Genomic DNA, 15,449 nt, shown 5'->3' with positions numbered 1-15,449 from the left:
TTACAATGACATCCACTTTGGCTTAATGATCGAGGGCCCGATGAATTATATAGGAAAAGAGATATCATGGTAAAATTGACATGGTCCATAGAAACAAGTGCGATCCGCTGTATTTTTTTAAAATTTCAATTTGTTGCTTTTAGAATATTTGATTACGCAAGTTGGCAGTAAGTGTAATGGACTGTTCATTTAATGAAAATGTTTTTTTTTCTACTTTGCACAAATATTTGGTCATTACTATAATACATTTTTTGACATTCATAATCAATATTAGACATTACTTAAATTGTTGGCATGTTTATGCCTAGCTGCAATATTACAGCTTACAAGACTTTTTGACAGAAAATGGTGTCGTCTTTAGAGCTTCATTAGGTGCCTATTACTGCTAATGGAGCAAGTAATGATTATGCAAACAATTATAAAACGTTTGTTTGCATTTTTATTGTACCTGTTTAATATCGCTTACCTACTAGGCAATAAAACTGAACCACATAAAATATCAAACTCTCATCGAGGCATTATTTTTTTTACATAATAATATGAACGTTTTTTTCTGAAGGGAATTTATACGACAAGTCCACAAATTGTGAATTTGACCTCTTGTGAGCGGTACGGTAGATATTAGGAATGGTAGTTATGATTGTTTTGGACAAAAACAATATGCAAATGCATGTATACGCATAAAATAATTGGAAACCTACAGAGAAGTATAGAAAACTATGCCCGAGTGCTCCACTACGACACATAGGGACCAATTCGTACCCGGCCGAAAGGTCTAGTAGGCCGGGTACGTATATTCGTTCTAGTTTATACCATGCAATAAAACATTAAAATGACACTCTTTTGCTCCTTATTACACAAAAGCAAATACATCTCATACAGATATGTTTGAGACCGATATTTATGGTATACTCACCTTATTCGGGTCTGCTCCGTTGCTCAAACAACTGTTTTACGATGTCTGTTTTCCTTATATCTGCTGCTATTTCCAATGCGTCACACTAAAACAAATCGAGACATTTTAGTTGTATCAGCCTACATGACATAATAATAAACTGGAAACAAATGGTATGATAGAAAGAATTGCTAAAGTGTTAAATGATGAGGGCCTGGAATTAGCAATTCATCGGACCCGTATCATCAAGTAAAAGAGCAAAGTTAAAGTATGTACTTGCTGATCAATGATGAGATAGAAATAAATAAACTGTGCAACTGAAAACAACTGGGGACAGCAATACGCGAGAACCTAATGTATACACAGTTTAGTTTACTAACACGCTTCACTTTGAGGGAAGGGAAAACACGGACAATTATGCTTTGGAGATATCCAGCTAAAATATGACTAATGACCTGATCAAGAGGTTTAACAATTTAGGGAATATCAAACCAAAACTAGAGCCGCTATAAACATAAGTAATGAAATTGATTTCAGTTGGGCAGCATACTCGTCTAGAGATGGCTCATTAGCTTCAACATGGAGACTCTTCACAGGTGTTGTTCGAAAATCTCCATTTGCGAGACGCAGTCCCTGATTCTGGATAGGGTCAAGCATCTGTGGATAAGAGCTGCGAGCCGATCCATAGACAATCGAGCTGTAGTCAAGTTTTGATCTAATAAGTGCCAGGTAGATACGCAGAAACATTTCACGGTTTGTACCCCAATCAGAATGGGAAAGAACACATAGAATGTTCAGCACCTTCGAGCACTTGTCCTTCATATGTTTAATATGTGGAACAAAAGAAAGTTGGAATCAAATATTAGCCCAAGAAATTTAGTTTGTTCAACAACTGGAATTGTAATACATTTTATTACGTTTTTGACAGAAAAACATACAGACAGTTTTTGATCTAGAAAATCTTAATCCATTTCTATCATCCTATTTTTTTAATTTGCCTACACATTTTTGAAGCTGTCGTTCTATAGTGTGCATGCTCTTCAACAAGTCAAGAAAGCATCCACTAATAGAGACCCTTTCTGTATATTGGACAAGACATTTCGTTATGATGTAAATTTGTAAGCCAAACAGTGTGACAGACAGGATACCACCCTGAGGGATACCCGTCTTCTGTGTTTCTGTTTCTGAATAAGTTGAACCCGTTTGAACTTTGAAATGCCTGTCAGATATAAAGTTTGAAATAAACTTTGGCAAAGTACCACGAATACCGATATCATGGAGATCGTTCATGATTCCATATTGCCAAGTTGTGTCAAGTTTTCAAGGTCAAAGAATACGGCCACAAAATGTTCTTTCTTGGCAAAGGTTTTCTCGTATAAATGTTTCTAGCCTATCTAAGCGGTCTACCGTTCCCCTGCGGTTTTTAAAGCCGCTTTGCAGGGGACTTAATATATTGTTTGATTCCGGGAACCAGAGTAATTTAGTATTTATCATACGTTCAACAGTTTTACAAATACAGCTCGTGAGTGAAGAAGGACAATAGTTATTGGCATCAGTAGAATATACTTAGTTAGTCTTGTAACTGTTTAAAAAAACATACATGGAATTTCGTCTGGTCCAGCTTCCAAGTCATTTGATTTCTCGAGGGACTCGAACAGTTCTGGTATTCTCGAAAGGCCTGTTATAGCTTTCAGTATTGGAGGATTTAAAATTAAGACGTCTCTTTTTTTTCTTTTTTCTTTTGTTTTTTTTTAATTTTTTGGAATGATTTTTGACGGATTAATTTGCAACAACATTGTTGGCAAAGGCGTCAGCTATTTCGGATTTTGATGAAAAGATTTTATTTTTGTAATGAGGTTGGAGGATTGTGTTGTTTTTTTATTTTCCCATTGGTTTTACAAATCATTTCCCAAACTTTCTTTGAGGATGTATTGGAATAAATTTTTGAGACGTGCTTTTTCCAAGTATTTCACTTATTAGATTTATAGACCTTCGAGCTTTTGCGCGCCACATTTAAAATTGTTATAGTTTGCGAAGCCAAGTACCGCATCAGAGCTCCATTTCTACCAGATCTATTGATAAATGAGTCATTTGAGAGAAGGAACTTTGTAGGTTTTGGCACGGATTTAGGTAAAGTTTGTTTTTGTAACGATAGAAGGGAGTGCTTCTGTGAAAGTTTTAATGGGGTAATCGAGGTTCAAAAAATAGCTTCGATGAGCTCCTCGGCGTATGAGGTTTTATATTGAACCCAATCCGCCTTATGTAAAATCCAACGAGGAATAGGCTCATCAAGGTTTGGTGATCCTATGTTTTTTTAGTATAATTGGAAAGTGATCGCTCCCACAAAGATCATTGTTGATCCCTCTTATCATAATCCAGAAGAATTGATGGATGGTATAACGATAAAGCAATGTGGGTAAGCGACCCAGAGGGTGTAAATATGTTGGGGCGTTGGTGTTATAAAGACATAAGCTATTTTTATTAATAAACTCTTCGATACGTCTACCTCTATCATCAGTGCCCAAGAGGCTATTATGACCTTTAAAGTCACCCATGCTAATATATGGCACTGGTAGTTGCGATACGATGTTACTCAGTTCATCACAACTTTAATGTATTAGTTAGAGGTTAATGTATAGAACATGTTGTTATTTTCCTTTGAAGAGTTGCACTTATAGCAACAGCTTGTAAGCTGGATGTGTCTGTGAGGGACGTTTTATGCACCACCACCGTCACACGACCTGATGCGCGGCCACCTGTTGTTGGATATTTTGTGTATAGTGTAAATTGTCTGAGATTGATGTTGTCTTTCAGCATTATTTCTTGTAGGGAGAATATAGATGGGTTTTTTGTTTGTACAAGATGTTTTAGTTATTTTATATTCGCTTTAAATCCGCGCATGTTCCTTTGTATGATAGTTTTTGTCACTATGGTGCTCCCTGAAGATAATTTGTCGGACCAATAGGACCACTTGAAGTAGGCTGTTTGGTAACAGTAAATGTGCTGTCACCAAACTCGCTGTCGTCCGAGATAATACCATAGCTGTTCCAACAACGGACAGTGTCGTCTGATCCCGTACTGGGTATGTTGTTTATTGATGTAAGCCTCGGCACCCTTACCTTAGTGGCTTTTGTATGCCGTTGCTCCTGTGGTGGTGCGGTTGCTGATCGTTTGGCGTTACCAACAAGCTGTTTAACGTCAATAGACGGTTGGGACAGTGTTCGTCTATGACGAACGGTGGCATTTTTTTTCGTGTTTTTTTGTGCTGCTTGTGTGTTATGAAGTGCATGGATTGGAGACTCCGGTTGAATTGGCGTTTTAGTTCCAGTTTGCACAGCAAGTGGTTTTGTCTGTGGTTTGTACTGTGGCTGTGCATGGTTTTGGAGGTTGTTTCTGTGGACCCGACTTGCAGGTCTTAGCATCAGTCATGTCTGGGATAGCATTGCCCCAATTAGGCTTATCAACCAAGGCATGGACTGACGCATGTTTGACTGTGACACTGTCAACAGGCGTCTTTGCGCGAGTGATTTGTGCATAAGTGACTTCAATCAAGTCTGAACACTCGACTATCCTCCTAGCTTCGGGGAAGGAGACACCTCGATTATTTTTACCCATTATATCTCCCTCTCCAGAGTTCAAGCAGGGCAGGTGCAAGCAGACGCAGCATAGTCACCTCCACAATTGACGCTGTGCCGGTCGATTCGTCTTTTTCGTCATGACCTTCACGGCAACAGTACTGACATACCATCTTCCGTCTACATTTGCTCTTATGATGGTCTTACTTCGGGCAGTTACGGCACCTCATTGGATTTGAGATATAGACGTTGATAGTATAACGCTGGTAACCAACAGTTACGCTCTGTGGTAACGTTGGTGTAGCGAACGTCAATATGAAGGTGTGTGTTGGGACCAAGTTCCCACTTTTTCTGGCATTATACGTTTTACATTAGAGACAGGAATGCTCTCCTCTTGGAAGTATGACAGTATGTCGGCCTCATTGTCATTGCGCAAGGCTGGGCACCTGATTACCCCTTGCTGCAATTCAATGACGAGTGTGATTTTACACACACACCTAGGCCGGAAAACTGGTGGTTCCAAGGAGGTTATCCGCTTGTTGTTTGCGGTCAATCTTTATGTGGAGATCACCCGATCCCAACGGTTTGCCAGATTTGACATTGCCAGCAATGCCTTTGATGCCCTTTCGTAATAATAGAGGCGATAAACATGCAGTGGTCTTGCCACTCTTTGCAGAGGACATGACCAGAAAATGTGGGAATGTGTCTGTTGTACATTTTGTGTTTGTTGATTTGTGGTCGCTTCCTATTGGGGGGATTTTGGTTTTAGTTCATTTTTTAGAAGCCATCTTTCAAAGTTTATTACTATTCGCTATCTGTGTCCCAACCCACCTCGGAGCACAACAGGGGGACACCTCATGCTGACACGGATATCCAGTGTCAAAGTGCCAGGGATACGCAGAATAGTATACTCGTAAGAATATTTCAAACAAGAAAAATTCAAATCAAGCTTGTGACAACACGCTCTCGAGATCAATAACAAATGTTAGTCCTGTACACCCACAAGATCGATCAGAATTAAGACAGTTCAAATTAAACTCGCGATTGACCCTAAACCACTGACTTCTTTGAAATCTAGGAACCAAGGGCTCGGCATGACCAGCCGATTGATAATACAGGGCCCATATTACCTCTCGTCTAACCGGAGTCTGAAGCCAAAGTCGTGCGGAGCAGTAACAAAAGGAAGAAAAAAGAGCAAAACCTATTTAACCTCCAGGACCTTCTTCCCTGGGTACGGGATGCAACCCACGGCAAACAGGTTGGCTCAAATTGGACCTACTGTGAAAGCCTTCGGCTACACTGATATCATTCGAACGCACATCACACCCCAAACGTGGTGCGCATCACCCCCCCCCCCCCCTAAAAAAATAAAAGTGGTACGCATCCGCAAGAGACCAGTGCACCTAGTCTCGGGATTTGGACCCAGCTATCATGGATACCTCACCAACACGCTTAAAGGACCGGTATGATGTCTCGCGACAAGCTTAAATTGAAACGAGACATCACACCGGTCTAAAAAAACATGTTTCGAAAAACTGCCAGATGGGTACATACTAAAGGAACCTATTTCTCCTCATTTCATCTCCAACTTTACGGTAGCCCCAAGACATCTAGACAGGGAATAATGGATTGTCGTTGTTAACTGCATTCCCGACTCTTACATATACTAGATCACTGTGTATCTGATTCAAGAAACATCATGACACTAAATATTGCGGCCACTAGCGGATGTAATTCTTAGGGTCAATTTTTCCTGAAACCTTATGTTCTAAAAATGCCATATGTAAAGTTTTATGCTTTCTTCAAAAATCTTTTTGCCAAACAAATCGCCTTTGCCGTGCCACTATAATGGAAACATCAACAGTAATTTTAATACAAAACATAACCATAAAATATAAAATATTTTTGATAATCATATCATCAAACTATGTTTTTTTTGTTTTTTTGTTTTTGTTTTTTTTTTTGCTAAATATGCATTTCCAATCTTTGGATTATTGAATGTTTAATATATAATATCTCAACAATTGAAACGTAACAAAAGTACCAAAAATCCTAAATTTACAAATAGACGTCTTATTGTGAACGTGTAAATAATCGGAATAGGTCAAGTTGAAATATTAATCGCAATGTACAACAATGTATATATTACAAAAAGATTACAATGAACAACTAAATAGAACGCAACATTAACCCACATGAGTGAGACATGTAAGAACAATGGAACTATATATTCCCTATGTAGAGTATGGGAACACGACTAGTGTCTCAAAATATGAAAACCGTGTCTATATTACCAATTGTATATCAATGTAATAATGAATTAGTTTCATATTTATTATGAAATTTCGACTAGGCCAGATACATCATTAAGTCTATCTCCTATACGAATATTTTAACTGCAAAAAGTTATAAGCATAAGAAAAGGTATCTCTATGTGGATTTGTTAATATAGTTTTGGAATCTCAGTGGATTTCAACAGACACAAATAGTTCATCATTGATTGTTCACAAATATATGAATGCATTCTTTGTAATATTAAATTTAAAAACTAAAATTACTGCATTCATTTCATTTGCTCCTATTCATTATAATTGTTATATATTTGTAATGAAGGAGAATCGTTTGTATATGTACATGATAAAAGGTATAACAAAACATTTGAAAAAAGAGCTGTTTGGTCATCTAGTTAAATATTACATTTGTGTGACCTTAAACTGAGTCAACAAATCTACATTATCGACCCCATCGAAATGTTATACTTGTATCATATCTAAACATAACAAGATTACACAGATACCATTGATATCACTTACAAATTGCATTTTGTATTTTTGATTTGATATATCCTCAAACATTTAAGAATTGATTGTCAATTTTGTAGCTTGCATTGATTGATGAAGAAAGTAAATTTCGTGCAAAGCAGTTCATGTACCATTTGCACGACATTAATTATCTTCATTAGCCAGTGCAAACAATAAAATTGATAACCAATCCTTAAACGTAAACCAATTCAAATTTTCCGCTAAAAAGGCAAATATCAAATATTTGGCATAACATTATCATACAAATTTGTAACATTGTATCAGTTATCGTACATGTATGCACAGCCGTGGAACAGCCGCCACTCAGTTTTCTCGTCACCATGGCAACACAAAATACAGTTTCGAAAATAGCTTCATTATTTTTGACTGTATTACGATAAAAAAACCCGACGATTTTGAAGTATTATTTTTACGTATGATACTTATTGTATTATTTTTTATCAATTGTCGTGTGGTTGAAAATGCATTGTTACCTCCATGGTTACCCTTTCTACCACGTCCATTTGATCCATCGTATTGGATGACCCTATAATGAAAAGATATTCTTATTCCTTTGAACCATAAGTACTGTTTTTTCAATCATATTGGTTCTAATTTACTCAATGGAAATACTCTTTTAATGGTCTCTTCCTACATAAATATAGATATAAATATCGTTGTGTGATTCGAATCATGATCGAATATGGTCTGTCATCTCGAGGCAGCAGGTACAAAAAAGCGGCAGCAAATTATCATTTCTGTTTGTTTATCAAACACTTTCGTACACATGTTACACTGCCGTTGTTCAGCGGTCCATGGATCTTGAAAAACCTCATCGGAGGTAGAAAGAGACTGGGGTGCTGATATTTCCCTGGTTACCACTCATCTGGGGCTCCTTTCGGTTTTAGTTTTCTCCGTATTTTTCTTCATTCTTGTTTGAGTCTTGAAATGCGTGTATACACTCCCGGTGATAGTATCACAACCTTCTTTACATCAATATGCACATTTACTGCATAAAACGGCAAATATGGCAAAAATACTACACCGTGGCTATATAGCTTCCAAATACACGACGGTATCTATCGCGTGACGTCACAATATTAAAGTTTTATTAAAGTCAAAATCATGGCGTTAGTATCTCGTATCACAGTATATATATTATGTTTACTCGGGCACATCTTTACAATAACTCGGAACTCTCAGACCTGGTCCGATCTATTCTGATCTGTACGGGTATCGTCGATGTCGATCAAGTGATGCAACTCGGATTTCCGATATTTACGTTTTAAACATGAAATTGACCGCTATTAAAATGCATGATATTTCTATCTGAATGGAATATTTCCCTTTTATGGATCTGAAGCATCATATATATACATCCATATTCACATAGTAAATGTTTTAGGATAGTCTGTTGGAATGAAAATTACATGAAATATCACTTTAAAAGTCAATGTAATGTATTAAAGTATAAAAGCCTTTGAACCCTGAATGACATTTAATTTTATCTAATAAAACAAACATGCACTTGAGGTAATATCCTCTTCAATCTTCCGAATATTGTCCTGTTTGTGTTCTACAAGACATCACATATGGAATAGTTTATTACTTTCGGTGGTATAGATTTTCTAACAAAACCTAAGAATGAGCATCTGTATTTTTATATTATATTGACATTTTTTGTATAATATTTTTTTTTACATTTTAATATCAATTATTTTCGACGACTGTTTTTTTTACTGAAAGCTTATGTACGATATATTATTTAAATGTGAATAAGACTTAAGTTAAGTATTTTGATTAATATAAGTCTTCCTTTGTTACATCTATAATTATTTCTAGTGAAAACTCAACAAAAAACATGTTTAACGTCTTTAAACCAGAAAATTAAATTTGTTTGTACTTATTGTTTGTACCGACATTGATAACGTATGTACCCACGATCCGATTTATATTGATCAATGACAACAACTCTTGCTTAAACTACTAACCTGAACATGGAACAAATTGTCCTCCCTCTTCTATCCCCGGGGTTTCATCGTTTGAATGACCTATACGAAAACATAAAGAAGTCAATTATTTTCAAATTATGGTACAAAAATCCATGAAATAGATATATATATCAACGCCTTATAAAACGTATCGTTGGTGTAATAGTACTTTTGTGTACCTTCAACGATTTTTTTAATTATTTTGTTTACAAATATATTATGATAAAAAGCGTATCCTCTAAAATGTCATTAAAATGCCTTATTTATGGAATAAGATGGCTGATGTTTTTATAAGATATATTTTGTAAAATAAAGATACATAATATCTGATCCGAATTTTATACTTTATATCAGATATATCTTAGATATAGAATGTTACCTGAGTGTCTATGTGATATGGAATTTATTAAGGATTACAATAATTTGATATGCTACGAGCCTTTATGTGACATCATAATAGTGTCATTACACATGTGCCTTACGATATTTATGACATAGCCGTATGACATGGCTAGACGGGCCAGTTATGTGATAAAATATATATAAACATCGATGGAACGATCACTAGAGTATAACAAATATCATGACATAAACATAACATTCCAAATTGAATGTTTAAAACATATTACTTAACCACTAACCTGATATTGGCCTCCCTTCTATCTTCGGAACTTCGTCTGAAAAGAAAATCACAAATGGAATAAAACTATTCCATAAGCATCAAATACCCGTCCCTATTGTATAGATTGTGGAAGGCAACATTATTACGTCAAATTTGTTCGTGGAAAAAATCCTATAGAAGCTCTGTGTCAGGTCCTTTACCGAGAGGGGCTAGAGTCGGTATTAGCTAATATCAAACTAAACAAAAATTACCTTAAACTGTTTGATAAAACCAAGTCTTGTAGTCAAGTATTAAGAGCAATATTTTTTTTCAAAAGAGTAACATAGTTCCAATAGCTTCAGGAATGTCTTACCCAGTCGCAAACTGTAGACTGTGTGGAACAGATTTGCCATTAAATCTGTTTTCCAGAGACTTTAACTGTAGAATTGCTGACTTACTGATAATATTATATTGAACTGTATACGGAAACGTGAATTATAACGTACTAAGGTGTGCATATTTTACAAATGATAATAATAAAACCAAAACAATAAATTTTACATTATTTATTATTTACATTAATATGCACATTTACTGCATAAAACGGCAAATATGGCAAATAAACTGCACCGTGGCTATGGAGCTGCCAAATACACGACTGTATCTATTGTGTGACGTCATAACATTAAAGTTTTATAAAAGTCAAATTCATGGCGTTAGTATCTCATGTATCACAGTATATATATATTACTTTTAATAGGGCACATGTTTACAATAACTCGGAAATATCAGAGGTGGTCCGATCCATTCTGATCTGTACTGATATCACCGATGTCGATCATGTGATGCAACTCGGATTTCCGATATTACCCGAACATTTTAAACATGAAATTGCCCGCTTTTAAAATTCATGATATTTCTATCTGAATGGAATATTTTCCCTTTTATGGATCTGAAGCATCATATGTATACATCCATATTCACATAGTAAATGTTTTAGGATAGTCTGTTGGAGTGAAAATTACATGAAATATAACTTTACAAGCCAATGTAATATATTAAAGTATGTAAGCCTTTGGAGCTACGACAACTGAATGACATTAATTTTATCTATTACAACAAACATGCACTTGAGGTAATATCTTCTTCAATCTTTAGAATATTGTCATGTGGGTGTTCTACAAGACATCACATATGGAATAGTTTATTATTTTCGGTGGTATAGATTTCCCGACAAAACCCAAGAATGAGTATCTGTATTTTTATATTGATATTTTATCTAATAAAACAAACATGTACTTGAGGTAATATCCTCTTCAATCTTCCGAATATTGTCCTGTTTGTGTTCTACAAGACATCACATATGGAATAGTTTATTACTTTCGGTGGTATAGATTTTCTAACAAAACCTAAGAATGAGCATCTGTATTTTTATATTATATTGACATTTTTTGTATAATATTTTTTTTTTACATTTTAATATCAATTATTTTCGACGACTGTTTTTTTTTACTGAAAGCTTATGTACGATATATTATTTAAATGCGAATAAGACTTAAGTTAAGTATTTTGATTAATATAAGTCTTCCTTTGTTACATCTATATTTTTTCTAGTGGAAACTCAACAAAAACATGTTTAACGTCTTTAAATCAGAAAATTAAATTCATTTGTACTTAGTGTATGTACCGACATTTATAACGTATGTAACCACGATCCGATTAATATTGATAAATGACAACAACTCTTGCTTAAACTACTAACCTGAACATGGAACAAATTGTCCTCCCTCTTCTATCCCCGGGGTTTCATCGTTTGAATGACCTATACGAAAACATAAAGAAGTCAATCATTTTTAAATTATGGTACTAAAATCCATAAAATAGATATATATAATCAACGCCTTATAAAACGTACCGTTGCTGTAATAGTACTTTTGCGTACCTTCAACGATTTTTTTAATTATTTTGTTTACAAATATATTATGATAAAAAGCGTATCCTCTAAAATGTCATTAAAATGCCTTATTTATGGAATAAGATGGCTGATGTTTTTATAAGATATATTTTGTAAAATAAAGATACATAATATCTGATCCGAATTTTATATTTTATATCAGATATATCTTAGATATAGAATGTTACCTGAGTGTCTATGTGATATGGAATTTATTAAGGATTACAATAATTTGATATGCTACGAGCCTTTATGTGACGTCATAATAGTGTCATTACACATGTGCCTTACGATATTTATGACATAGCCGTATGACATGGCTAGACGGGCCAGTTATGTGATAAAATATATAAACATCGATGGAACGATCACTAGAGTATAACAAATATCATGACATAAACATAACATTCCAAATTGAATGTTTAAAACATATTACTTAACCACTAACCTGATATTGGCCTCCCTTCTATCTTCGGAACTTCGTCTGAAAAGAAAATCACAAATGGAATAAAACTATTCCATAAGCATCAAATACCCGTCCCTATTGTATAGATTGTGGAAGGCAACATTATTACGTCAAATTTGTTCGTGGAAAAAATCCTATAGAAGCTCTGTGTCAGGTCCTTTACCGAGAGGGGCTAGAGTCGGTATTAGCTAATATCAAACTAAACAAAAATTACCTTAAACTGTTTGATAAAACCAAGTCTTGTAGTCAAGTATTAAGAGCAATATTTTTTTTCAAAAGAGTAACATAGTTCCAATAGCTTCAGGAATGTCTTACCCAGTCGCAAACTGAAGACTGTGTGGAACAGATTTGCCATTAAATCTGTTTTCCAGAGACTTTAACTGTAGAATTGCTGACTTACTGATAATATTATATTGAACTGTATACGGAAACGTGAATTATAACGTACTAAGGTGTGCATATTTTACAAATAATAATAATAAAACCAAAACAATAAATTTTACATTATTTATTATTTACATTAATATGCACATTTACTGCATAAAACGGCAAATATGGCAAAAATACTGCACCGTGGCTATGGAGCTGCCAAATACAAGACTGTATCTATGGCGTGACGTCACAATATTAAAGTTGTATTAAAATAATCATGGCGTTAGTATATCGTGTATCACAGTATATATATTACTTTTACTTGGGCACATGTTTACAATAACTCGGAAATATCAGAGCTGGTCCGATCCATTCTGATCTGTACTGATATCACCGATGTCGATCATGTGATGCAACTCGGATTTCCGATATTACCCGAACATTTTAAACATGAAATTGCCCGCTTTTAAAATTCATGATATTTCTATCTGAATGGAATATTTTCCCTTTTATGGATCTGAAGCATCATATGTATACATCCATATTCACATAGTAAATGTTTTAGGATAGTCTGTTGGAGTGAAAATTACATGAAATATAACTTTACAAGCCAATGTAATATATTAAAGTATGTAAGCCTTTGGAGCTACGACAACTGAATGACATTAATTTTATCTATTACAACAAACATGCACTTGAGGTAATATCTTCTTCAATCTTTAGAATATTGTCATGTGGGTGTTCTACAAGACATCACATATGGAATAGTTTATTATTTTCGGTGGTATAGATTTCCTGACAAAACCTAAGAATGAACATCTGTATTTTTATATTGATATTTTTTGTATAATATTTTTTTACATTTTAATATGAATTATTTCCGACGACTGTTTTTTTTTTACTGAAAGCTTATATACGATATATCATTTAATTGTGAATTAGTCTTAAGTGAAATATCTTGATTAATATAAGTCTTCCTTTGTTACATCTATAATTATTTCTAGTGAAAACTCAACAAAAACATGTTTAACGTCTTTAAACCAGAAAATTAAATTTATTTGTACTTAGTGTTTGTACCGACATTGATAACGTATGTACCCACGATCCGATTTGTAATGATAAATGACGACAACTTTTGCTTAAACTACTAACCTGAACATGGAACAAATTGTCCTCCCTCTTCTATCCCCGGGGTTTCATCGTTTGAATGACCTATACGAAAACATAAAGAAGTCACTTATTTTTAAATTATGGTACTAAAATCCATGAAATAGATATATATATCAACGCCTTATAAAACGTATCGTTGGTGTAATAGTACTTTTGCGTACCTTCAACGACTTTTTAAATTATTTTGTTTACAAATATATTATGATAAAAAGCGTATCCTCTAAAATGTCATTAAAATGTCTTATTTATGGAATAAGATGGCTGATGTTTTTATAAGATATATTTTGTAAAATAAAGATACATAATATCTGATCCGAATTTTATATTTTATATCAGATATATCTTAGATATAGAATGTTACCTGAGTGGCTATGTGATATGGAATTTATTAAGGATTTCAATAATTTGATATGCTACGAACCTTTGTGTGACGTCATAATAGTGTCATTACACATGTGCCTTACGATATTTATGACATGGCCGTATGATATGGCTAGAAGGGCCAGTTATATGATAAAATATATAAACATCGATGGAAGATTCACTAGAGTGTAACAAATATAATGACATAAACATAACATTCCAAATTGAATGTTAAAACAAACTATTGCTTATCCACTAACCTGATATTGACCTCCCTTCTTGCTTCGGAACTTCGTCTGAAAAGAAAATCACAAATGGAATAAAACTATTCCATAAGCATCAAATACCCGTCCCTATTGTATAGATTATGGAAGGCAACATTATTACGTCAAATTTGTTCGTGGAAAAAATCCTATAGAAGATCTGTGTCAGGTCCTTTACCGAGAGGGGCTAGAGTCGGTATTAGCTAATATCATACTAAACAAAAATTACCTTAAACTGTTTGATAAAACCAAGTCTTGTAGTCAAGTATCAAGAGCAACAAATTGTCTTTTCAACAGAGTAATATAGTTCCAATAGCTTCAGGAATGTCTTGCCCAGTTGCAGACTGTAGACTGTGTGGAAGGGATTTGCCATTAAATCTGTTTTCCGGAGACTTTAACTGTAGAACTGCTGACGTACTGATAATATTTACATTGAACTGTATACGGAAACGTGAATTCTAACGTAGTGAGTTGTGCATCTTTTACAAATAATAATAATAAAACCAAAACAATAAATATTACATTAATTTAATATTTACATTAATATGCACATTTACTGCATAAAACGGCAAATATGGCAAAAAAAACTCCACCGTGTCTATGGAGCTGCCAAATACACGACTGTATCTATCGTGTGACGTCATAGCATTAAAGTTTTATCAAAGTCAAATACATGGCGTTAGTATCTCGTGTATCACAGTATATATATTACTTTTACTTGGGCACATGTTTACAATAACTCGGAAATATCAGAGCTGGTCCGATCCATTCTGATCTGTACTGATATCACCGATGTCGATCATGTGATGCAACTCGGATTTCCGATATTACCCGAACATTTTAAACATGAAATTGCCCGCTTTTAAAATTCATGATATTTCTATCTGAATGGAATATTTCCCTTTTATGGATCTGAAGCATCATATATATACATCCATATCCACACAGTAAATGTTTTAGGATAGTCTGTTAGAATGAAAATTACATGAAATATCATT

At 34.4% G+C, this 15,449-nt stretch overlaps 1 long non-coding RNA gene across 1 annotated transcript; it reads right to left on the bottom strand.

Annotated features, from left to right (window-relative positions):
• Window positions 1-9,261: 9,261 nt before the first annotated feature.
• LOC138311952 (uncharacterized) lies at window positions 9,262-14,482 on the bottom strand. Its single transcript, XR_011206810.1, has 6 exons — window positions 14,449-14,482; window positions 13,808-13,867; window positions 12,266-12,301; window positions 11,626-11,685; window positions 9,904-9,939; window positions 9,262-9,322 (listed from the first exon to the last, which is right to left on the bottom strand). It is a non-coding gene; the product is annotated as an uncharacterized lncRNA (long non-coding RNA).
• Window positions 14,483-15,449: the final 967 nt, after the last annotated feature.

Source organism: Argopecten irradians, unplaced genomic scaffold (genome assembly GCF_041381155.1).
Source record: "Argopecten irradians isolate NY unplaced genomic scaffold, Ai_NY scaffold_0159, whole genome shotgun sequence".
Lineage (NCBI taxonomy): Eukaryota > Metazoa > Mollusca > Bivalvia > Pectinida > Pectinidae > Argopecten > Argopecten irradians.
Note: the sequence above shows the minus strand (reverse complement) of the source record. Positions and strands in the feature narration are given on the sequence as shown.